At 38.6% G+C, this 25,688-nt stretch overlaps 1 long non-coding RNA gene across 1 annotated transcript; it reads left to right on the forward strand.

Moving 5' to 3' along the window:
* The first annotated feature begins 990 nt into the window (after positions 1-990).
* LOC148186912 (uncharacterized) lies at positions 991-25,657 on the forward strand. The gene is made up of 4 exons (XR_015779098.1): positions 991-1,128; positions 1,308-1,399; positions 21,888-22,206; positions 23,788-25,657. It is a non-coding gene; the product is annotated as an uncharacterized LOC148186912 (long non-coding RNA).
* Positions 25,658-25,688: the final 31 nt, after the last annotated feature.

Raw genomic sequence — 25,688 nt, forward strand, 5'->3', positions numbered from 1 at the left:
GTAGTTTTGACCATCATTTATATTTGTCATGATAACATCGTACAAATCACGTTTATTTTTAAAGCTGGGGAATACAGTGAAATCAGAAACAAAGTTGAGCTGTCACAATATCCGCCTGATTATTGCCATTTTTCTCTCTCTCAGCATTTTCATTTATACCGACTCCCTCTTGACCTGCAGCAAGGCCTGCTCCTGCCATTTCCCATCACATGACTGCTCCACCCACCTATACCCACTTCCCTCATCAGCTTTGCAGTATGAACTTGCCCATTTCCACATGTTTCCTGTCAGACTGTTTCTGAAACTTTTATATTAACCTGCTTGGTCTCTGCGAATCTGGGACCTGTATTCAGTGAGTCATAAAACACAAGCAGACAGGCGATCAAGGTTGTAAACAAGCATTTTATCTTGATGATCTAAACAACTTCATCTGGATGTAAAACTGAAAGTGAGCACTGCTGAAATATTGGTGATAACCCCTTAATGAACAGGAAAAAAAGGCTGAAGCTAAACTGATATCGTGTCATCAGAATTTGAGAAGTTTTGTGGAGGATATTTTTCATCCTACAGTTAAAAACTTTATTTTCTGGCTGATACCAGTACTGCTAGACTCAGTACATTTTACTTTGATTGCTTTTTTTGACTAAAAATGAAATAAAATACAGAATACAGTATTCCTCCAATAGAGTTAAATAGCTTTAATCAGCAATGTGGAGAGGACAACATTTCCTGTCAGGGGTGCCGTATGGGGGAGAAATTTTAGTGACTCAAGATTGTAAGGGGCCCTAAAAAAATAAAACATCATGATTTATTTTTTCAATAAAAAATGATTAACCTATCATCATTAACAGGAAGGTTTTACTTAGAATGTGCTAAAACAGTAGTAAACATCCAGAGAGCCACTGTATTGCTTCACCCCCCTGTGTTTTCATGAAATGGTGCAGTCCCGCCCCTAAACCTGCCGCATACGGAACAAACCATCAGAGACAATTGAGGAGTGTCAGTGGGACCGTGACGACGCCAGAAAGAAAAGTCTGAGTACCAAAAAAAACCCCAAAACAAAACAAAAGAAAGACAGGAGAGAGAAAAGAAAGGGCGACATACTGTCACAGTTCTTCATAAAAAAAGGTGGGTCATCGTGAATGGTGGAAATTAACCTGTTAGTAGTGAAAGAGTCTACGTCCTTTCCCCTAACATTAGCTAATATCTTCAGTTTTGATTTTGCGCCGTCATTTAATCAACACAGACAAACTTTTAGCGAGTTATTCATCAGTAAAATAGTTGTCCCTGTCCCTGCTTGGTATCAGGCCAAAGTACAGGTGCAGCTTCATCCTCAGCAGTCCTGTCTCCCCCCCACAGTCCTGCCAATGAACCAGCCCTACTCCAGCTGAAGAAGGAGGTGAGCAGCACTCTGTCCAATCATGTCAGCTGATAGTTATGAAGTTTTGGGTATGATGGTATCTCCAGTGGTGGAGACTGTAGGCCTACTCAGATGTTTTACTGCCACAGCATTACAAAAAAAATGTTTCTGGAGTGAAAGTTCAGAAGTGTTATCAGCAAAATGTAGCCTACTTAAAGTATCAAAGGCAAAAAGTACTTATAATACAGAATGGCTCCTTTCAAAATATAACCACTCAAATATTACTTCTATGATCATAGCCTGAGCTGCTAAGGTTATCAAAGAATATCATATGGTTCAGTTTGCATGGTCATGTAGTTTGTCAGCGTGGAGCCAATTTTAGATACTACTGGGTAGATTAATAGTATAATACCAGTGATGGATGATGTACCTTGAAGCTATACTTAAGTAAAAGTACAGATGCTTTACCATAAAATGGAGGAAAAGTATATATTTTATTTATGAAATGAAAAAAAAAGAAAAAGTGAAAGACCCAAGTAACACCCAAGTAAAGTGCAGATTCTGCCAAAAATACTGAAATACTGTAAGACATTGTTCATACTTCAGTACATTGCACTATTGTATGATATTTCATAACATCAAACAAATATAGATATATATGTTTTTTATTTTTTAAAAAAAATCACAAGCATAAGTGTCAAATAAGTAAAATTGATGTAATGGAGTAAAAAATTAGTATATCAAAAGCAGAGTCATTTAAAGCTTTGAATGGGTCGATGGGGTTCTGGAGGTGTGGTTACAGCATTTACACAGGATTCACGTGGCGATGGGGCCCAATTTGATATCTTTTCATGCGGCAGTGCCCCTGATTCCTTATGGGAAATACTAACGTAGCATTTTATATTTAGAGGTCCATGATTTCCTAGAAAGCTTCCTGGAAAGAACAAAATGATTGCTTGTTTTTAGTTATAACCAAAGGGCAAAGAGTTCTTAGACAGTTTGTGAGGTTTTATTTATTTCTTGTGTTGAGCTCATAAGCACTTGGTGGTTTACCGTGGAAATCTGAAAAACTAAAATGTGAAAAATGTAAAGTTCAGGGAAAAAAGGGGGGGGGGGGCATTTTGGGACAAACCACGGCCCTGAGTAAATGTTGTTTTTGAGACATAAAAGAGCAGATGTGAAACAGGTTGCTGAGCTCTGTGTGGTCGATGTTAATCTGTGGCTCAGACGGCTGCCAGGCGACTGCAAACTGGGGGTTGTTGTTGTTGTTGTTGTTGTGTTTGTTCTGAGCTGTATGTTCAACACTTGATCATAAGCTACACATATAAACATACATAAATCCAAGGATATGCAGAGATTGGCTTTCAGCTGGTGTGTTTTTGGGGTCTGCAGCACAGAAACCAGTGAAAACAACTCCAGCCAGGTGTGTGTGTGTGTGTGTGTGTGTGTGTGTGTGATCTTGTAATTCTATATTTTTGAGGTTTGAGTGTAAATCTTAAACTTGCAATAACTTAGGGGAATTGTTTCGGCCAGTGGAAATAAGTTGTGAATGCAACATACATTATAGAGTATGACATACTGTACAATTGATGTTGTGAACTTGTGAGCAAACAGTTGCTTATAAACACATCCTTGCCTGGGTCAAAAACAGTGAGTCCGCCCACTCCACCAGGTTGAAGGTGAGTGATTCCTCTGGCACTGTGATATGAAACAGTGGTTTTTCAGTTAAGATAAAAAATGACCAATGAGCACCACAGTGGCACTTGATTAGCCAATCAGAGCCATGGGCAGGCTAACACCATTAAGCAGTACACTGGAACGTAATAATAACAATGCAACGCTTCTTCTGAAGCAGTTCCAAATCGACTTTTCCTCTCAATATTACCTGACATCATAGTTTCTATTACTTCACTCCGCTCCACTCTCCAAATACCAGCAAAACAGGTATCCTGGCATGTTCTACGCATCAGTGTGGACTTAAAATGACGTATTTGAGTGCATAAATTGTTCTATTATATAGAGGAGCGGATGCATTATCTGTATGGGCCTTTCCAAAATCGGACCCTACCCACTCCTACCTTGTCTCAGAGTGTCACTCTGTTTGTAGTCATCTTTGCAGCTGAATGAAGCACCCTTTATCAAGGTGTAGAGTATAAATTGCAGCAATTGGGACAAACTTCCCTCTTTGTTGCAAAAAAGGGAACTGTTGTGATATTTGGTAACCATAGAGAAAATAATACGTACTCTTATTTAATGTTCTTCATATGTATCTGTATCACTTTTATTTGAAATGGGCTGCTGTTTACTGGAGTTTTGGTATCTTTTTGAAATAAAAAAAAGAATCTGTAAATGAATAAATAAACACATAACTGAATAATACATAAAAGGGAATAAAACTTTCACTCAGATGTTTATAAGTTGCTTTCTTTGCAACAGTTCCTGTAAATATACTACAGTTTACAATAAAATAAACATGACTACCATTTTATAGAGACTAGAGAAGGGTGTATTTAATCTTAAAAACAATATAGCATTTAAGATTTTAGCATTTGTATGACAGTATTAACGGTGTATCTTATTGTGAGCAGTTTACGATCCTGAGGGCAGTCGCACAGAACTCTACGAATAGGCTACGAAGCATCTTCGTGACAAACATAATTCATCGTTTCATCCAAGTATTCGATCTTTAGTGATTGGTAAGGGAAAATTGAATCCCCCTCCCCCACAGAAATCGGTTAGAGCAGACGCAATGTCAGACTGAAGATTGAAGCTGTGCTCTGAAAAGAAATTATTTGTTTTAACTTTAAAAAGTTGTGTATGGGCTGCCTTAAAAGTTTAAGTTGTCCGAATCTGAGATGACGAATTGAGGCAATTTTGTAACGATGCAGCATGTCTTCACAAATTGACTCGACTTAAAAATTAAAAGCAGCCCAGGCACAAACTTTTTTATTAAATTATAACGAATAGCTTCTTTTTACAGTGTGGGTTTAACAAGTTGACAGTTCTGTCTGATATCAGGCAAATAACATCCAACAGTTACTGAGCAGCGTGAATGTTCAATAGCAGCGGTGTTTGTGTCCACCCGATGAATATAAGTCCAATATTCATTTTCTTTTAGATCTGTTTTTGGTCTCCACCAACTCAGGAGGGATATATCTCTCATCTCTTTAGCAGCTTAACACTCCACTATGTTCACCAGCTAGTCTCTGAGTGTCTCTGTCTCTGCTGAGCATGTGGTGCACAGTGGATTTTTTACAGTTTTGTCTCTAAAACTGATGCGGTGAGAGTGAACCAGAACAGTTCAGTTATGGGCCAGACAAATAGCTGCAACTCACTGTATAGCTCTGTAAAGCCGAGAGAAGCCAGTGACCTCTTTCACATTGTCATTTCATGAAGTATTATTGCTGCTTTAAAGTGAGGACGTTTTGCCTGGTCCTCATTTCTTCAAAGGGCTGTTTGAGAGTTAAAATTAGTTAGAATTTATTTACTACTTTGAGGGGATACAGGAAGTGTTATGTCAGTGGAGGGTCCTCGCACGAACAGAAATAAAATGTTGTGTGTGTGTGTGTGTGTTTCTGAAAGCCTAAAGCTCCTGGCTGCACAGGATTAGCAGTCTTGCGTTTCAAACAGAGAGCGAATGTCAGCCTGATTCTCTCTCTGTCTGCAGAAGCTAATAAGCTCCACTGGTTTCCCTCCTGCAGTGAGCTGATTACAGCGTTATACCTCATATACCCCCATTCACCTCCCAATACACCAATATACTCGCCAATAAACTACAATGTACTGTACCTCCGTACCTGAGTATACCCTTCCATATATGCCTATGCACAATGTGGTTCATCTCAGGAGGGTTTTTTTTGCAATCTCAAGTATCCCATTATACCTGCATGCCTCCCTACATGTATTCCCACATAATGTCCATACTTTTTAGTACTTAAAAAGATGACTCTATGACTGTATCTACTAACAAGCATTGTGTGTGTATCAAAGCCTGATATATATCTTCTTCCTCTGTGCCATAGAACGAAAAACTATTAAAAAAACCCCAAAAAAACCAAAAACACATTGATAAGCCACACTGTTGCACTGGCTGACTTGTTCCATCATTACCATGAACAAATATTGTAGTTTATTTCCACTTAATCCCACATACAACATCTTGCTGCCTCAAAAACAGACTATAGCACCAAATATGGATTAATCTGCTGCTGTAAATATTCCCAAAAAATGGTTTGGATAAAAACCACAGTAACCAGCTGTTTTAGGAAATTACTGGAACTTAAATTAAAATCAACTCAAAACTTTAAAATAAAAGTAATTTTGAGCTGTTTTCTTTTAGATGTATGTCTTCAGTAGGAACCTATGGGCCACATACAGGCTAAAGAAGGATATTGTCAGCCTTATCCTTTGAAATGTTTATCTTTTCCAGGCAGATATAATGTGACGTTACCATGGCACCACAAAATCTTTTTATACTTACTTACTAATGAACTGTGCGTGGAGCAAATCAAACCATGACAACTAACTACACAAAACTTTTCACACTTTTCACAATTAATTATTTTACCCTAACTTTCTCTTATTACTAACCCTTTTGTTGTTTACTTTAGATGGACATTTTCATCTTTACTTGTACTGGAGTAGTTTCCATTGTCTTATTGCTGCTCTTAAATGAAAAGAAAAAGTCAAAAGGGTGCTGAGTACATTTCCCATTACTTATATCCCTCCATACAGGGCATACATACCCTACTGTACCTCCATAGTGGTCAAATATGCCTACTTCTCCATATAAGTCTACATAACCAACAAGGTCGCACTCCTACTTCCTGGAATACAGACGCTTGGTCAGTGGCTTTTGACTTCAAATACAGACACACAAGAAGAATTAGTAGATTTAGAGACACTGACCAAGCGTCTGTATTTGAGGAGCTGAGAGTGAGAATGTGTTTACGGAACAGATATCCATTATATTTCCCACATGTACCTTTATAAACATCCATGTTTTCCTACATAAAAGCTCATATACCTCATATAAGTCTATAACTAGGTTATACAACTCCATACTCTCACACATTGTGAGACCCTTTTGGTAAATCATGAATGTGGAGTCCTGTGTTACCCAACTCTACTTAAGTTTTTCCTAATTCTGAAGATTATATGAGCAGAGCCTTTGAATCAGCCATCTGTGTGTGTGTGCACGTGTGTGTGCGCGCGCGCGTGTGTGTGTTGGGACAGTAGACTGTTATCCCAAGTGTCTCTCACCTGCTTTATATTCTGCTCCTGACACTCACTTAAACACACACTGATGGTTTTGGGATGAACTGAAAGGACTCGAGAGAGGCACAGTGATGACAGAGAGCAACAAAGTGATTTTTTTTTTGTCCCTTTCCTCCATCTTTTGGTATCATCCGTCCTTTCTTTGTCCCTCCATCCCTCTCTTTCAACATGTTGATTGTTCACGGGGCCGATTCTTTTATACTTGCAATATACTGCAATAAAATATTATGCTTTTTTCCCCCCAAAGAAACGGTTTCAACTAAAAACAAAGAAACTAGAATTACTGCCTCATGGATGTATGCCTCCACAAACCAATCAAGCTGCACTTGAAGTTAACATCCATATCAGTGAAAACATGGATGCTTTAGACGCATCTTCCCATCGGCAGCAAAGAAAATCTGTACATTCACCACAGTTTTGAGGTGAATGGCCGAGTGTCTCCCTGTTCCTGAGATATAATTGAATTTTTTGTTTGTTTGTTTTAGTTTTTTTGCGTAGAACATTATGATGTCAAAGTTAAGTTGGCCTTTGACCTTTTGGATATATAACACTTCATCATTTTATCCTATTAGAAATCTGTGTGAAATTTTGTCATAATTAGCCTATGAATTCTTGAGTTTTGGCCGAAAGCATGTTTGTGAGGTCACACTGACCGTGACTTTTGACCTTTGACCGCGAAAAGTTTATCCATGAGTCCAAGTGGATGTTTGTGCCAAATTTGAGAAAAATAGCTCCATTTGTTTGGCACTATTTTCAGCAGCAGATTGATCCATATTTTGTGCTCTAGTGCAGTGGTTCCCAACTGGTGGGTCATGGTCCAAAAGTGGGTCGTAGGCCCATTCTGAATGTACTGCAAGTGACTCATGAATGTGTCAAGTTTGTAAAAAAAAAAAAAAAAGAGGGGATTTTCAAATTCAGTGAATTTCTGTCACAGAGTTTTTATTTTGAAGTCACCTCCTTCTAAACTCTTCCTCTTCTCCTTCACCCTCTTTTCTACTCCTCTTCTACCTTGTTTCCTCCTCTTCATCTCACCTCCACCCCTTCCCTCCTCTCTTCTTCTTTTACCTCCTTTTCATGTTTTTCTCCTTTTCCTCGGGACAGAAAGTTTCACCTGTGGTTTCTCAGCGTTGGCACCTTAGGCACGCAGATCTCCAGCTCACACCTCCTCAAAGCCTACCACCTCCTGCATCTCACACACACACACACACACACACACACACACACACACACACAGGCACACAGACACACACAGAAATCCATATTTGAACTCAGTTATCTAACGTTATTGAGGCCTGTCATGTTGCGGTGGGCTGTACATTCAGTGTTCGGATGGGGGAGATTTGGGAGTCGTGTGTGCGTAAATTATTCATCACCCCTTGAAATGCAAACGACAGCCGAGGCGAGGGAGCCGCCACACTATGTAGGTCACTTCCTATCTCGCTCGGCCGCCACGCTGGAGGAGAGAGAGAGAGAGGTATAAAGTGATGAATCGCCAATCAGAGGCACACGCAATCACCACCGACAGGAAGAGGAGGTAATGATGTCGGCCAACTCTTCGTCATTGGTTTTCTCACAGGGATCAACATCTATGTATCTATCTAAAGTGAACATTTGACTCCGTCAGAGGTAACTTCTCCTCTCGTTAAAGTACCGAAAAGTAAAGGACATATTATTCAGAATGGCCCATTTCAGAATTATATATATTTTATATTATAGATTTATAATTATTTGATGGATCAATGTGCTGATTACTTCTGGTGAAGGTGAAACACATTCCAAGTGTTTTCTTTATCTGTAATATTATATCATAATATCTGGTTTGAAGCATTTATTGAGAGGGGTCAGTTTGTAGTAAGCAATATATATGCAAACTTAGAAATTATTAATAAATATACAAATGTAGCATGAATATAATTAGTGCATTTAGATAACTGGTAAATACACCACTCTCCAACATTTTTTAAATAGTAAAAATTAAAATAAGAATAAAGAAAAAAAAGTAGAAAAAAAAGCATAAACAAAACAAATACATCACAATTTATTTAAGCTTTGAAATAAATGTACCGGGGGTGTTGGGGGTGAGGGAGTCTGTTGTCTCCGTGGAAACAGACAGCCATTTTGGATTCTCACTGGGTAGCTGATGGCGTAAATGCGGCTGCCATCAATCAAACTGTGGTTCCCCATGGTGACAGTGGCATCTGATCTGTGCTGCAGACACACACAAAGAAACACACACACATACACACACACACGTATAATGCACTTTAACCGTAGAGACTCAATTAGTCATCATGATGGGTATTATGTTCAGATCATCGATCCAAAAAGGGGAAATACAGTGCATCCATGTGAAATGTACCAGCTGCAACATAAAGGTGATGAGCATATTAATGCATCAATAATTTTAAAACAACAACATAATAAATCATATTCTGATATGGACTATTCTAAAAAATTCATACTTTTACTTCTGGTATCTTTAGTAGATTTTTAATCTAATAGAATTCTGCAGGAATTAGTCCTAAAACCCGGAAATGGGTTAGTGTGTGAATGATCCTGGTTCCCTCATCTCAAAGTCAATGTTTTTTTGAGAGGGTTTTTGGTTAGAAGCCTGAAATGAGGTCTGTGGTTAACACAAGCTTGGTAGACTTTCATATTATGTCTTGACATAAGTTTATGACATAAGTATATAGTTTATGTATACATCAGTATATACCCCACCTGTAAACTTTGAAGCTTTTATGTGTCTTACAAAAGGCATTTGCTAACAAGTGGCTAAATGAGACTACAGAACATCATCACGCCGAACAGTACCTCTGGGGATTGCATTTACAATTCGAAAATCATAAAAGTGGTCTTCATTTGTGAAGATTATCTTCTTAACTTCTGAATGTGTAACGCTTATTTTCTGCAATAATCCGAAATCAAATAGAAATCCCGTAGGATTTTTGATGAAGGAACCAGGGCAATGTTAACTTCGGTGTTGGCCCGTAAAAAAAAAACAAAAAAAAAACTTCATCCCAGCTGCACTCAATACTTTTGTACTTGTACTTGGATAACATTTTAAATGCAGAACTTTTGAGTATTTCTCCTCATACTTAAGTAAATGATCTGAGTACTTCTTTCATCACTTAAGCCTACTTTTTTTTTAAATTTAGTTCATGCATGTTGACACTTACAGCTTGTTTTCCAACATACATTGTATTAAAAGACGTCCAAAACTTAATTAAAAATGGTACAGGCTTGACGGTAAGGTGAGAAATGAAATGAGAAGGACACTGTTGGTAATATGCTTTCTACTTATCAATACTTTGAAACTGATGCTGAATCAGATGACTAGTAGGTGTTGCTCTTAACGCTGAAACCACAGAGAATTAAAACCAACTCTGGATATGTGCGAAATTTTTGGCTCTTTAATTTGAACATAGTGGAGCATTTAACAGCTAAAGAGACAGATATTTTCCTCATGAACTGGTGGAGACCAAAAACAGAGGTAAAAGAGTGAATGTTGGAATTATATTCGTCAAGTGGATATATAGTGGGGAAATGAATATAAAAATGTCATATGACATGCCATAAAATGTACAATAAATGACAGCATTTAAGATCCCTTGAGGATGACCCTATGACAGTTCCTCTGGTGGCTCCCTTAGGACACACTCTAAAAATAGCTGTCTGTCTATTTGCCCTGTATTTAGGGAACGTAGCATGTATCTCTGTGGGGTTTTGGCTTTAAAAATGTTTTTTTTTAGCCTGATTTCTGCATAAAGAATGAGGAGAAGATTTGGAGCTGAATTAAGAAACACGAAGCCGGAGAGAGCCGCTGAGTCTGCAGGAGGCTGATTAACATTTAATACAGCTGAGAGACAGATAGACCGACAGTGTTACTCAAGGAATTTATACGAGGTGCTATAAATGAAAAGAAACAACATCACAACATTGAACATTGTCTTATTATGATTTCCTAATAAGAATCCTGTATTGTCATATAAAAATTAAATCCAAAGCCCCTGAAACTACTTCTTTATAATTAAATGATCATTTGACACATGAAGTTCAGTTTACTCGTCCTGAGGAGTAACATAATGTCTTCTGTGGCTCTTGAGGAGCGTTGATGAAAAAATAACCGTGATGATGTCAACAGGGGTCTAATGAAAAACACTATTGAATAACATAATGGAAATTGTAATTTGGAGGCCTGACTCAAAGGATGAAAGTCAGGATACCTCAGCCTCCGCTGCTTCAATTTTAACTCTTTAATTCGTCTTCTTATCTTTGAATCGTTCAACTTAATTAAAATGTGATAATGTAGAGTACTGCTTTAAATATGATCGATTGCAAAAACAAACTTTAGAAAGCATCTACACTGCTACAAAATGGTCACTGCGTCAGATTGGGCGATTATAATGTGATGAGAGATCAACTCTTGGATACAAGAATGTAGACAACCAATGGCGTCCGAAGTGGTGTGTAATTTACTCAGTCCCTCTAGGAAGTTGCAATGTTGCAATTGCAACCGATAACTCAGCTAGTCCCCCGTGAATTTTGCGCGACCTTGAGATTTTATTCAGTCAATGCCACTTTACTGCAAATTGGATTTTTTGAAACAGGTTAACATCTCATTTCATGAAGAGTTTCGTGCAGCGTATTGATTTGCTCAGTCCCTCCTACTGCTGCTGGAGTGTGAGCTCTATGCCTGGAACAAAGCCACTGATAGGATCACATGGCTAACGTTACCCAAGGGTTAACATATTTAACGACAGAGTCCGGCCCTTTGGGTGCCAGTGTCAGATTGTTGGGACTATTCAAAAGTTCAGTGTCTGATAAAAGCTGCTGCTGCTGCGTTAGCTCATGCTAACCACGCAGAGAAAGCAGGAGAGCGGCTCACAGAGATGGCCCTTCAGTGCTGCATTGAACGGCAGCAACAGCTGATCTTCGGTGACCAGCTCTGATTGTCTGCTAGGGTCTGAATCTGAGACAGCATCACAACTATTTTTGCTATTTTCACTTGTTCACGCAATTTCATTGCAAAAAACAAAACGCATAAAACCATTACAGCATACTTTTTTTTCTTAGGCTGCTGTGAAGTCAGACATTTCAGGCCGCAACAATCCCAAGAAAAGCCTGTAAAACTCTTGTGTAAGTGGACGCTGGCTGTCTTGCATTCAGTGAAGAAAGGGAAAAAAAACCCCCGACTGGATGTTTCCTTTATTTCTTAACTCCACCTGCAGCATCAACATCATTCCTCTTTCACTTTGCCATGTTTACAGTTAAAGAGCGCTCTGTGCTCCTAAAGGTCAATGTTACAGAACAAGTTGTGGAATTTGTCATACATGGCAAGAGAAGGTTAAAAGATTAGAGGGTTTTTTTGGGACGTCTGTTATCGTCCATCATGATACACAGGATAAAACAACCGACAGTCACCCATTTATGTTCATTTTCAATGTTTTAACTTAATTAGAAAAAAATATATTCATTCAGGAGTACAAGAGTGAGAAGCTGAGTCAGTAAATTTCAGTCAGTAAAAAAAGTTCAGGGCCTTTAAAGAAATAGATTTTTTGGGGGCCAAACAGACAGACATATGTAAAATCAGATAAAAACAGAGACATGTTATTAGATATTAGTAATTTAAAAAATGAGGACACTCTGATTGTCAAGCTGCCAAAACCTAGACGAGAGGAAGAGGGAAGCTGCTGAGAATGTCTCAAAATGTTGATACACTCATCCACCTGTAGTTGTTACCAAATTACTCTTCAGCAATGCCTCTCAGGCTGCCCAACTTTATACCACCCTGAGCACACACAATACAACAAAATTCATTTTTACATTTCCAGTGCTGACATTTTCTTTCTCTTTTTTTCCCCATATTGAGTTTTTCAACAAAGCTGCAGACACAACTGCAGCACAATACAACTGAAAAATCGAAACAAAAACAATTACAGAACCAAAGTGCTGGGAAAATCTATAAAAATCTGTTTTGATAAGTGATTTTTGAGATTGTACTCATCATTACACACAGTACAGTAAAGTCTGTGGACCATTTCTGTAAATAGTAAGAGCCTGGCAGCATGTTAAAGTGGGATCTGGATCACTGAGTATGTTTGAATGTTTGGTTTTTTTTGGCTCAATTGACCAACAAAAATGTCCAATAAAAAGTCAGAATAAATAAAAATTAAGAGCCGTTCAAAAGTCACCCCAAAAAATCTCATGAAGCCATTTTTGGTTTTTTTTTTTTGGTTTTTTTTGGTTGTTTTGGCTGACATGTCCAAACTCTAAGGATAGATCACTAGGCCAAAAACCACACAGCACTGGAGATATTATTATTAATTTTTTTGTGTGTGTTATAGTCAATTAGGAGACGCCCACGTAATAATAATTCCCACTATTAACTGCAGACTGAATCACAGAGGAAGTTCTGGTTCCCCCGAAGCATACGATATAAAACACTCGATACTGAGCGAAGGAATTAGCCAAAAGAGCTAATTTATGTAGAAATATGCAGATGTTCGTTGGCCTGTGGCAGATCTCGGAGGGTTTTACTTTGGCTCCCTGTAATCAAGTGATACAGTGGGAGCACACGATATGCTGCCCGTCATTGTTTGTGTTTCGCCAAACTGGGACTGCATTTCCCATCAGCTCCCTTTCCCTAACTGATTGGGATAAAACAGCAGATACCCCCTCCAAGTCTGATCCAGAACTCTGTCTTTACTTGATGTTTGCGATAGTTTATCAATGCTAAAATACAACCTGTAGCCGAACGCCTCCAACAGTGTGTGTGTGTGTGTGTGTGTGTGTGTGTGTGTGTGTGTGTGTGTGTGTGTGTGTGTGTGTGTGTGTATGTGTGTGTGTGTGTGTGAGAGAGAGAGAGAGAGAGAAGATGCATTCTGTTGAGGCAGGATGTGTGTTTGGGATTCAGACTGTCTGCCTCACTGGATCTCAGCCTGCTGCTGCAGACCTGAACAGCATTTTTAACAGCCAGCAGGAAGCTCGCAGCACCACACTGTCCCATTTCTTTACCACATTCTGAGGAGAGCAAAGTACATTTAAACAAGTACTGCACTTAAATACGGTGTTGTAGCACCTTTTTTTTGCCAAGTATGCGTAGGTTTGCACATACAAGAAATGTGTTGTTTTGGTGCATCAAAATATACACAGGGCAAAAGTCAAGAACATAAAACATAAAAAAGCAGTGCAATTTAGAAAATTATATATATATATATATATATATATATATGATATTTCTATCCATACATCTAACAGGTATAGTTACATTCTTTGCTGATTAAAGGGGAACTGCACCTATTTTCAAAATTCCCTCATATTATTCTTGTGGTCTAACACAGTCCAGAAATATTAATCAAAATGATCAACTCTCTCCACAATCCAAAAACAAAATGAAACTCAAATTTGTGAAGGTCTGGAGCTGCTCCACAGACAGTGAGTGGTGAAAGATGTTCTAGATGACACTGAGAGCAGCCGGGGGGATGTTGTGAATGGGTACATTTTCTGTTTCAGAACTGAGATCACAACAATAGAATAAAGCTCTTTTAGGTATAAAAAAAAAAGAAAACAAACACTCTGTGGGTCCACAACATCACACTCCCATTCATGGTCCATGGAGCAGCTCCAGACTCTGTACCCTATGACATCACAAGTTCAAGACTTGATTCACTGGTTTCTGGCTTTGACAGAGTAGCTCATCTTCACAAATATTGATTGAACTTTCCTCGGCCATGGGAATAATATATTGGAATTCTTTATTTAGGTGGCGTTATCCTTTCAAATTGTTAATTACACCAGCTTACAAGATAGGGTGCATTTTTAGCCATGCTAGCAGCAAGTCTCTAGGGGTAGTGTTGATCCACCACCTGGTTCAGACCATAGACTGTACACAAAGGACTACACGCCCCTGCTTACCCCCACTGTGCTTAAGTGAAGGTAAAATATCTGAGATACAAGTGCTGCCATCTTGCAGGAGTGATGTCACCCTCGAGAGCTGGAGTCTGCGCAGTAGCAATATCCTTGGTTGGGGAGTTCCCGCCAAAACACCTGTCGAGCGAGCGATTCGATTGAATGCGAGCACATGGATTGGCTGTCACAGCTGTCAATCATGGCGGGAAATCCCCTTTTTGTAGAATTGAATAACTCATTAAAACCACCTTTATCATTAAAACAAACACTTGAACAAACATCAGGGTGATGGGAACTACCTTCAGTGTTAGAAACGTATAGATATATACATAGAAATGTATATGGTGTGTACTTAGAGCTTTTAGTTTGGCCCATGTCCTATTCACTAACATGGAGTGGTGGGCTTTATGGCCTGTACTGCAGACAGACACCAGGGGGCAATCCAGATTGAAAAGTTACACTTTGGGGGAGCTTTATATATGTACAGTCTATGGTCCAGACTGAAATACCTCAGCAATTGAATGGTTCATCACCAAATACCAGCAAAACTAATGACTTTCCCATCAGCCTCAGCTGCACTTTGTGTTTTGTGCTAATTAGTGAATACAACCATTCTAGCACACTAAATTAAGATGGTAAACATTACATCTGCTTAACATAAGCGTGCTAGTATGGTGATGTTAGCATTTAGCTCAAATGAAGAAACACTGTGGCTAATAAACACAGCCTCACAGAGCCGTAACATGACTGTAGACTCTCGGTCTTGTTCTCCAGTAAATTATGTGAATACTTTCTCACCACATACGAATTTTTATATTAAACACTGGCGCACATTCCTCAGACAATATTTTGCATATTCTTATAAAAAAAAACTGTGTAGTTCTCCATTTTTAAGATGTAGAGATGTATTGGTGTATTTTATACAATATTTTTAAAATAATGTTATTGTCAATTTTGTTTTTGTTTATGATTCTTGACTGTTTGTCGTACTTGCTTTTATCTTTAATTTTCTCTCATTTATTGTTATGAAGCAAATACAAAGGCCCATTTTTAGTATTGAAAGCCTACTTGGCAATAACCTAATTTCTGAGAACCCCCAAAAGAAACACATATAACCAATAACTGGACAATCATGTTGTCATGGGATTTAATTTGATTTGTGTGTTTAATTGGTTGTTTCGCTCAGTGACCCTGAACTCCCTCTGACTCTTTTTCTCTATTTCTTCTCATTTTTCCCTTTTTCCTTCTCTCTCCTTTCCATTGTTTTCATGTCATTTTTCTTTCCGTATCGATGTTTTCTCATTTCACTTCCTGCTGATTCTACTTTGTCTTTTCTTCTCCATCTGTCTCCATCAGTCATCTTGCTTCCATTCCCCGACCACCTAAATCCTCCTGTTCGTCTTCTCACTTTGTCCTTTTCCCTTTTTCTTCCTGAAGTTCCTCCCTCCTCCTCCTCCTCCTCTCTGTCTGTCTTTTGCCTCTTCTGTTTCCTCAAATGTCCTCCGATTCCCTCGCCATCGTTGTCTCCTCCCTCCCCTCCCTTGCCGTCACTTTCTCCTGCTCTCATCTTTTTTCTTTTTTTTTCCCCCCTCACTTCCATCACGTCCGTCCTCTCTTTCGTCTCCCGTTTCCTGCCTTCTGAAACATCAGTGCTCACAGCGGGCTGTCGAACCACCCGCAGATTCTACCCACAATTCACCTCTCCTCATAATGAGGACGGCGGGCGCTCATGGTGCGGAGTTCAAACACTGAAAGCAGCAATTAAAAGAAGTTTATGAGTCAGTTTTTGGTGCGGAGGTGAAAGTGGGGTTGTGGTGTTTGATGCTGCAGTCAGCTGAGTGTTTTCCTCTGATGTAAAACCTTTCAAAATCTTTTTTTTTTTTTTGATAATTCTGCGAAAAACATTTTTATACAGATTCTGCTGCAGCGTCAGATCTGGTCAGGAATTTCTGGCTGAGCTGTGATCAAAATAAAACCAAACCAGACACATCAACACTTATTTAATGTACAGAAACTGTAACTGTACCTGTACTAGTTCTCCTTTTCCACACAGTGTAAGAGGCACCTCATTTTTAAAAGGTTTTAACTTTCCAAACTGTAAACCTCTACAAAATAAGGAAGCATTCGCCACTTTGTCGGGAGATATGTTGCTGCTTCCAGCTACACTGCCTCAGATAATGAACATACACACACAACGAACACTGATGCAGACTGACAGACACACAGACAAACTGACACTCTCTCCTCTGGAGCTCCATCTGTGTAATGACATCTCACGCTTGGTTAGGACTCTGCTGCATAATTAGACCTCTGGCAGCTGATGGATGGCACTGCAGCTTCTCCACCCTGCCGACCTTGGCCTCACCTCGGGCCGGGACTGAGGTCTGTACGGGTCGCAAAATATACACGACCGCAAAAGGAACTGTGCTACGGACCAGAAACAAGAGGTTCACACTTGTTTGCTCTAATTCCTTCAGTAGAGTGTTTTAAAATTTCACACATTTTGAGTTGTCACAGCAGCAGAAACCAATGTAACAATAACGATGGTGTGCCATTAAGATTTCCAGTGCGACATATCCTTATTTAGCAGTTTGTATGATATCTAAAGCAAGTTATGTAGGTTTGGTTTAGGAAAAGAAACATAAAGCATTTTCGGATTAAACAGTCCTGGGGACTTCCTGAGAGGAGCTGCCCACTGAGGTGCTCCCCTGAGAACTACATACCTTCAGGGCCCTTTTTCTGTTTGCATTCGCATTACCAAAAGGAGTGCTGAAGTGGCGTACTACCAGCTGTTGGTATAGCAGTGTCCCTTTTGCTTTGACAGTCAATGTTGTGTTGTGTCTCCACGGTCAAATATCAGATATATGCTTGGTAAAACCTGGACATCACTGGTGGCAAGTTTGTTTTCTTTTCTTTCGTTTTTTTCAGTACAAGCTGTTTATGTGTTGTCAGTTCTTTACACGGTTAACAGGTTTTTAAAAATGGTGGTTGCACTGGCTGTGTATGACCCATCAACGTACACTTATCCGAAGGTCCGAAAACACCTATGATGACAGCGTACCTTAATTAAGATAACTTAAGGTTCATTTGGTTTCACACAGGAGACAAACACCAGTCTCCTGGGCTAAAGTCCTGTGCTTGTTTGACCCATCTACCACCGCAGACTTCTTCCTTGTGCAACTTTCATTCTAAATACTACTTACTTCTTCTGTCATTACCATGATTAGAGCCTTTATTATAATGTGAGTTATATATGAATTCTGGTTTTGAGAAAAAACAGTTACAATTCAGGCTTTTACTGATAAAAATATGACATGTGACTCAAAAAGTTACCTGAGCCCTGGCCACCGTGGCCACCCTGACTACCCTGCGCCCCCGGCTTCTGCAGTCTATGATCATTGTAATTCTTGAATTTTGATTGGATAGAAGCTGCTGTGCAGTCCTTATTAAAACATATAAATAAAAATTAATAAAAAAAAAAAATCTCTCCAATAAAAATGTGCCTGTCACTGTAATTGATAAAGACCCTGCCCATTATAAGCCAGTATACCCTTTTCACAGCAGTGGTTTTGTCTTGTCACAGTAGGAGAGAAGCACTGGTGTTACTAATAAGATTAACAATTTTTCCGTTTTAATATAATGTGTCAGCATGAACAATACCAGGACCCTGAGACTGAAGTAAACCAAATGAAACTCAACCACTGCTAATTTTGCTGTTTACACCTGTGCTTCTCCACTTGTCAAAATCTCAATTTTCAAAAGGTATTATTTTTGTAATTTAACTACATATTGGTCACTGTAGTTTTTATCAAACAAAAAAAAAAAAGGAAATAGTGCATTTGTTGGGGACTATTTTCAGTTCATGGTAATGAAGGAACACGTCAGCCAGTGCAACAATGTGGCTCATTGATGTGTTTTTAATAGTTTTTGGACAACACTGGAGCTCTGTGGCTCAAAGGAAAAACATATGTCAGGCTTTGATACACACCCAGTGCTTGTTCATGGATACACTTACTGTTGGTTTTGTTCTTTTTATAAGATTTGTTGACAAAAAGGAAATAAGGGCTTATTTTTTAATAAGGAGTTTCACACTGTAATTAACCTCATCCAAAACAAATAATTGCTGGTTGATTAAAACTCGTTCAGGGAGTAAAAAACCTCACCTCTCTGTATTTAAAAAAAAAAAAAACAGACACCATCTTCAAACTTGTCTCCTCATTTGCAGGCAAATCCCATGAATAGTCAATAAGTTCAATGTATTTCCATAATGACTTTTACTTTCATGCCAGTATTTGATTTTTTTTTTTTTTTTCTTAATCAGAGTAGGCGTCATAATTTCCAAATGCTGGAAATCTCATTTTGGAGTGAAACTTTCGATGGCTGCAGGGATGCAGAGCACACCAAACTCTCCACAAGGGCACAAATTGATTCATATGTTTCTGTCCACGATGCAAATCAGCAGGGAGATGAGATAATGAAGCCCCACATGACAGGAACCTGCCAAGCTGCTAATAGCTGATACAATCGGTTAACATAATGAAAAAATGGATCAGTGTTCCATCAAGCAGAGGTCTGACTGAGGCCTGTAGTGCGCTCACTGACCTGACTGACCAACGGCTTCATCCATCCGCAAAAAACATGAAATTTAGTCTTTGTAAGTGTTGTGTTGCCAGGTACAGTCCATGAGGTATAGGATTTTGTCCATATGCGCAAAGTTTAAGGCATTATGTCATCAAATTACAAGGCATTTTGAATAAAACAAGTAGGGACATAGAGTTGTAAGACCACATTTTAACAGCTTTTTGCACATAAATTAATGTAATAGCTGACATAATATACACTATAAAAAGTACATTCAGCATTTAAAACCACTCAGGTTTCCACTGATGTGCCACAACAGTATATGTGATTGCTCCAGTAACAGAAATATCAAATTAAAGTTGCTTTAGGTTTTACTTCTATTAAAAAAATTCTTTACAAAAGAAGATTTTAGTTTTATGTGTCAACATTTTGCTATAGTTGATCTCAGCATTATTGATTACAGTAATAAAGAAGAATTAAGAGAATTTATTTTAAAGATACATTTGGTTGTTTCCTAAATGAACACTGATTTGGTAGGTTTTTCACTCCCTCTGACCACTTGTGCTTTCGGATTTTATAGATTAATACGTCTTTATCTGAAGATAAAAACCTAAGTAGTTGCTGTGGTGTTTGTTTTGTGAAATAAGTTAGAGTCAGAAATCCAGTCCTGATAGGAATGATGATAATTATTTACTAATAACACAGTTCTTTTAGCAAGAAAACCACTACTCTCAACACAAAAACCTTAAAGAAAAAACCTTCTTTTTCCATTATATCAAACAACGTGATGGTGGCAGAGGAGGTGGAGGAGCTGGTTTCAGAGGCCGCTGTCATGGAAACAGGTATCACTTTGCTGATCTTTGAGTGTGACTCCTGCATCAATTTAGTATTGCGCCAAACATCTCCTCAATGACGGATCAAAAAGGGAGTGGGGGTGTAAACACAATCATTGAATTGGGTTAAATTTGATGATAAATTCTGGAGAGGAAAGTAAGAGCAATGTGGTCAGTGCCAGATGTGCTCAGATTAATTAAAAGAAACAAATCTGTTTCACTATCTAGTAATCAGCTGACATTACCCCAGCTGCTACAGGACATCGGTTTGATGTCAGATAGACATTGGACAAGACAATCAAAATGCTAATAAAGTATATTCACCAAAAAAAAAAAATGACATTGGACTCTTACTTCGCACAGATGTCTTTTATTAGAATGAAAATGTTGATGATGCTTTAAATGTCAATGAGGCTAGAGTTTCATGTTGTGCGGATTTTATCATTGTGAAGTTAGAAAACATAGTCTCATTCTCCATATTTTTCGAATAAATGTCGTTATTCTTCTTCATGATTCTGGCGACTTTACACAATTTAAAACCAAAAATATCAACTTCATCTGTCATCAAATTGACATTGGCATTAGATGCATTAGATTTCTTAATCAAATATCAACATCTAACACCGTTAGTGTCCAGATGGGCTGATTCAGAGTGGCTCTCAATGAGTGTGTGACCGCACATCCATACAAAGGAAACTTCTTCAGTCGTGGGTTCTACACTGAAGACACTCAAACAACTCAAAGGATGTCAGGCAACTCTGGACATAACCAGTAATAACTCAGACTTGGAAGTAGCATCAGTGACATGGACATGACCTTGCTAAATTAGACATGATCTCATCATTTCAAAATGTGACCTCGGAGAATTGGATATTGACTCTGAGACTTGGACGTGACCTCAGCAGCTTAGATATTAACTCAGAGTCTCAGGTGTGGCGATTTAGGCATTAGCTCAGCGGTTTAGACATGACCTCAGTATCTCAAACATCTCACATCAACTCAGAGACTCGAACAAGGCCTCAGCCAGTCAAACAGGGCCTCTGCGGATTAGACAGGACCTCAGAATCTCCTGACATGATCTCAAAAAACTCTTGATATGATCTCGGAAACTCTGCACAGAATATAAGAGACTCAGGTATGATTTCAGCCACCGGATTTCCACAACATGGAAATAAACCCACACTTAGACATTAAAGAGTAATTTTCAGTTATAAGTTGAAAGTCCAGTTTGACTGCAGGATGTTTTCAGAATTGTGCTTTGTTGCACCTGTAGCCACACCCAGTAGTGATGTCATAGGGTCTTGAAGTACACGTGTGCATCTCTGCAGTAATGGGAGAGGTTAGCCTACTAGAGGTCAGCAAATGCAAGACTTTCATGGGGTGACTTTATAACTCGGTGACTTGTGGCTTTGGCAACTGTCCAGACAATTACAATTAATTTGGAGACTCGGACATGACCTCAGGGACTCGGACATGAGCTTGGTGGCTTAGCTTTGACCTCAGGGACCAAGACTTAGGATCATCAATGCTGACATGACCTCAGGCAGGACCACAGCAGCTGAAATGCGACTACAAAGACCAAACATGACCAAGACGTGGATGCAATTTCTAACTTGGTTGGACTCAACTTGGACTTAAGTGACTTGGCTACAACAGCAGCTCAGTCTGTCAAGCTGCCGAATGTCTGCATGAAGTTTTCTTTCTTCCCCATTAGCTCTGCGAGCACTTTACCGAACATCCTCCGCTTAGTGTCAGACGGTTTGTAGTGTCAGAGAGTTCTTCAACCCCAGCAGAACATTGCGGTTTGTTTTAGACACTGTTGGTCTAAAAATTGACAAAACCTCTAACTGAAGTGCGAGCAGGATGTTTCTAATGTCTGGTTTGTTAAGTTTCTTTACAGTTTGCTTGGTCTTCTTCCCCTGCAGCAGGGCAGCGGTGGACCAATGCCAGAGCTCAGTCTGCTGAGGAGAAATGTGTGTGCGCTGAGGAGGAGTACTAACGAGGCTCAGCCAGCGAGGAGGTGAAGCTGCTGCAGGGCGACCTTTGACCTCCAAGAGGCGCTCTATCTCAGACTGGGCTGCCTCCGGCAGGGTCGTGGCGCCCCACGCTCGCCGCGAGGCAGCGGTCGAGGTCAGAGCAAGGAACCCCGAGCCTCCGTCCTGCCGTTTCCAACATCGACACCGACCAATCGACCGGCGGACGGAGGAGGAGGAGGACGAAGAGGAAGGGGGCGATGAAGGAGGGGTGAGTCTCTAATTTCTCCTTCTCTCTGTTTCCATTGGCGGTGTTGATTATGTTTTACGAACACGTACAGTAGGTCTGCCAGGAGGACTGAAGACATGAAGCAGTGGTGGAAATTGTACTCAGATACTTTACTAAAGTAAAAATAGTAAAACAACAACGTAAAAACACTCCAAAAGTTACAACCCAAAAGCTTACTTAAGTAAAAGTACTGTCAGTATACCATACTTTAAGTATCAAGAGTAAAAATACTCGTATATAATGGCTTTATATGTATTTATTTACTACATTATAAGATTATTATTTGGGTTTAGGTTGAACAATTTTAACTATTTTATAAACTGTTACTTTAGTCTTCCAAAAACCTAATTTCATGAAGACATTTCTGTACATAATTACTTCCTAAAATATGGCAAATTTTTATCTTTTTTTAAAATGTCACATTTGTATAACAATCCCACACGGTTGGGTATGGTTGATGTGTTATCTCTAAAAACGCTCAAGAAAAGAGTCTGTGGCTTGATACAAGAAAGGATGAAGAAAACATTTTTTAGAAAATCATTGAGAAGAGAAGTTTGCTGGAATATTCTTAGATTTTCACAGAAAAAGAAAAAATGACTCAGTTACAGAATAAAATGACATGATGTGGACATTTTGTGAATTGAAAAATTAGTTATATTTAAGTAACAGATGTATGAAAAGTGCTGTAAAAAGTACAGTATTTTACTGTGAAATGTAATGGAGTAGAAACAGAGATTTAAAAAACAAAATACTCAAGTAAAATTAACACAAAATGTTACTTACTTTCAAACACTGTTGAGAAGGAAAGCTTGGAGGAAGGACCCAGGGGTGTGAGGAGGGTGAGGAAGGTAAGAGAGGAGAAAACTGACATGAAGAAAGAAGGAGAGGTGGTGGAAGCAGACACCACATTTCACCCTCATGTACTGTACTTTTGGAAACTCCACTGGAATTTGAAACAAAGTTCTGTCGAGTTGAAAAAGGCCGAAAAACATGAATTTGAAAATATGAAGCCGTAGGTGGAAAAATCATAATATATCACACACTTCTTTAAAGCTCCATTAATTAATATTTGTATGGATCAAATGTTAATGTGAAAATCTGAACCCAAAATTATCAACAACTCTGCAGCTCTGCACATCTTTTTACCTCTTTTTTTTTACCTGATGAGTTGTACTGTTTTGATTCAATCTCTTGGGCATCTGTTTTTAAGCAAACAAGCTCTGATAAAGCCACTGCACACTACCTGCCCAGCAGCAAACAGCAGACCGACACAGGTAGACACTAACTGGTGAAGCATTTAGCTGTTAGAACGACAGATATTTCCCATAGGAGGCGGTTGAGACCAAAAACAAAGCTAAAAGAAGAACAAATATTGCACTTTCATTCATCAGGTAGATACAAAACATCACTCCTAATAAATGATCATTCTGATCCCTGTCTGCTGACAACTGCTTATAAATAAGTAAGCAGTAAAAACTTTATAAGGCGATGTGTCAGAGCTTGCTGTGTAGTGTTAAAAAAAAACAACTTAAGCAACTTTAACATACTGTTCTTCTTCTTCAGGTCTCCCTTGGCCTCTTTGTCCTCAGCCTCAGAGAACTTCCTCCAACTTCTCCAAACTCAGCTGCACTACATCCTTTGGCGCTCGTCTTTCCGTCTTGGGGTCCTGGTGTGCAATTTTGCATTATGGTAAACGTACCCTAATATTCCTTGTCCTGGTAGCTGTTTACCTGTTGGAGACCCAGTAGAGTTGAAATGTTGCCTGTTTGGTAAAAAAAAAAAAAAAAAAAGTTTGAAAGATATAACCCAGAGTGCAGACACTCTTTACAGAATCTGTTATCCCACACCTGACCTATATAGGATAAGATGTGCACACAACTACCTTTAACGCTAGTGGTTAATTTTTTTCTAGATTTAGATATCCACTATATCTGTTATTTTTTGCCTCTGTCTTTTGGAATATACTGTAAATGTTACTAAGTTGGTTAGACTTAATTTAAATTTTTTATAAAAATTCGGGTTACTACAGTATGGTAGGCAAGGTAGAAGAGGTATAAAACCAAAACTACAAACAACCTCTGAAGAATACTGTAATGTACTGAGACATGCATGAAACTCTTTGTACATTCAGAAAACTTAAAAAAAGGCTCCGTTAACACCATCTCCTGACTCAATATCCCACTTACAATTTTATATATTTAAAGCCAAGTTGGCATATTCTCCAAGATTTTTCTGATCCTTAAAAAGTCTGAAAAAGTACTAAATTCATTATTCTCAAAATAAGGCCTTAATTGGTATTAAAATGCCTTATATCAGTCTTACAAAAGTCTCGAAAGACATTGACATTGGAAAAGTGATTTTTTTTCTGACAATGCATTATGAAATCTCAGGTTTTCTGTATTTTATTTACATTACAACATATACATTTATTACATCCAGATGAATAAAAAAATGAACTAACTTTTTTCAAGGCAAACCAAAAGGATACTTTACACATTAGGTTCATTGTTTTCCATGTGTTCCACTCTGTCAGCATTTGAAGTTGACCATCTGACTTTTTAACTTGACCACAAAACAATGTCTCATGTTGAAGTCAACATTTGGGCAAATTTTTTTTCCTTAGTTTTGGGTATTGTAAAATTGATCTTAAATTTTTCTTTGAATGGCAAAAAAACATCTTTAAAAGTCCTAAATCTCACTCCCCTTAAGCTGTAGGGACCCTTATTCACGTGTTTGAGGTTTTTTTGTTGATGTGTTCATTTAAAATGATTATTTTTCGCCTGTTATTTCTCTGTTATAATGTCGTCTGCTAATGTGGTGTGAGATTGGATCCCAGAAAGAAAGGCCTCTGTTTGATGATGTTAAATCCTAAATGGAACTAAATCTTCACTTAGTGTGAGATGATAGGAGCTTTGAACTGTCAAATTCAACTGTATTTTGCAAAACAGGTATTTATAATGAGGTGTCTTTAGGTCTTTATTCCTCATATGGAAACAAGAAATAAATGAAAAATGAATGAATTTATTACCTGTTTGAGCAGCACTTAATCAGCAGTGTTTCATGTGATCATGTTCACTGGTTTACAGTCTGTTTGTCAACTCCCAGTTTAATCGAGGTTGGATTCCCCTTCACTCCCAATTTAATGACCATAGACTTTATTTTAATTTGGCTTGAAAACAATATTTGTGATGTGTACGTGTACAACAACATGCATGTGTTCATAAGTGTTTCAGATCCTTAAATAAACCCGAAATCATCTTAGTCTGAGCTCTAACAAAGACCTGGAGCTCCTCCTGCTGGATGATCAACTGTATTACAACTGAACTGAATCTGCATTTCTAATTAAATAATCTAACTAAAACCAACAAATATTTTCATTTTCCCCCTACACACTTCATAAATTCCTTCTTGCTCTTCTCATCCATGTCCCTGCCTTCTCTCTTTAATGCCTACTCTCCTCCACT

This window comes from Plectropomus leopardus, chromosome 16, assembly GCF_026936395.1.
Source record: "Plectropomus leopardus strain MGB_pleo_1.0 chromosome 16, ASM2693639v1, whole genome shotgun sequence".
NCBI classification, from domain to species: Eukaryota; Metazoa; Chordata; class Actinopteri; order Perciformes; family Serranidae; genus Plectropomus; species Plectropomus leopardus.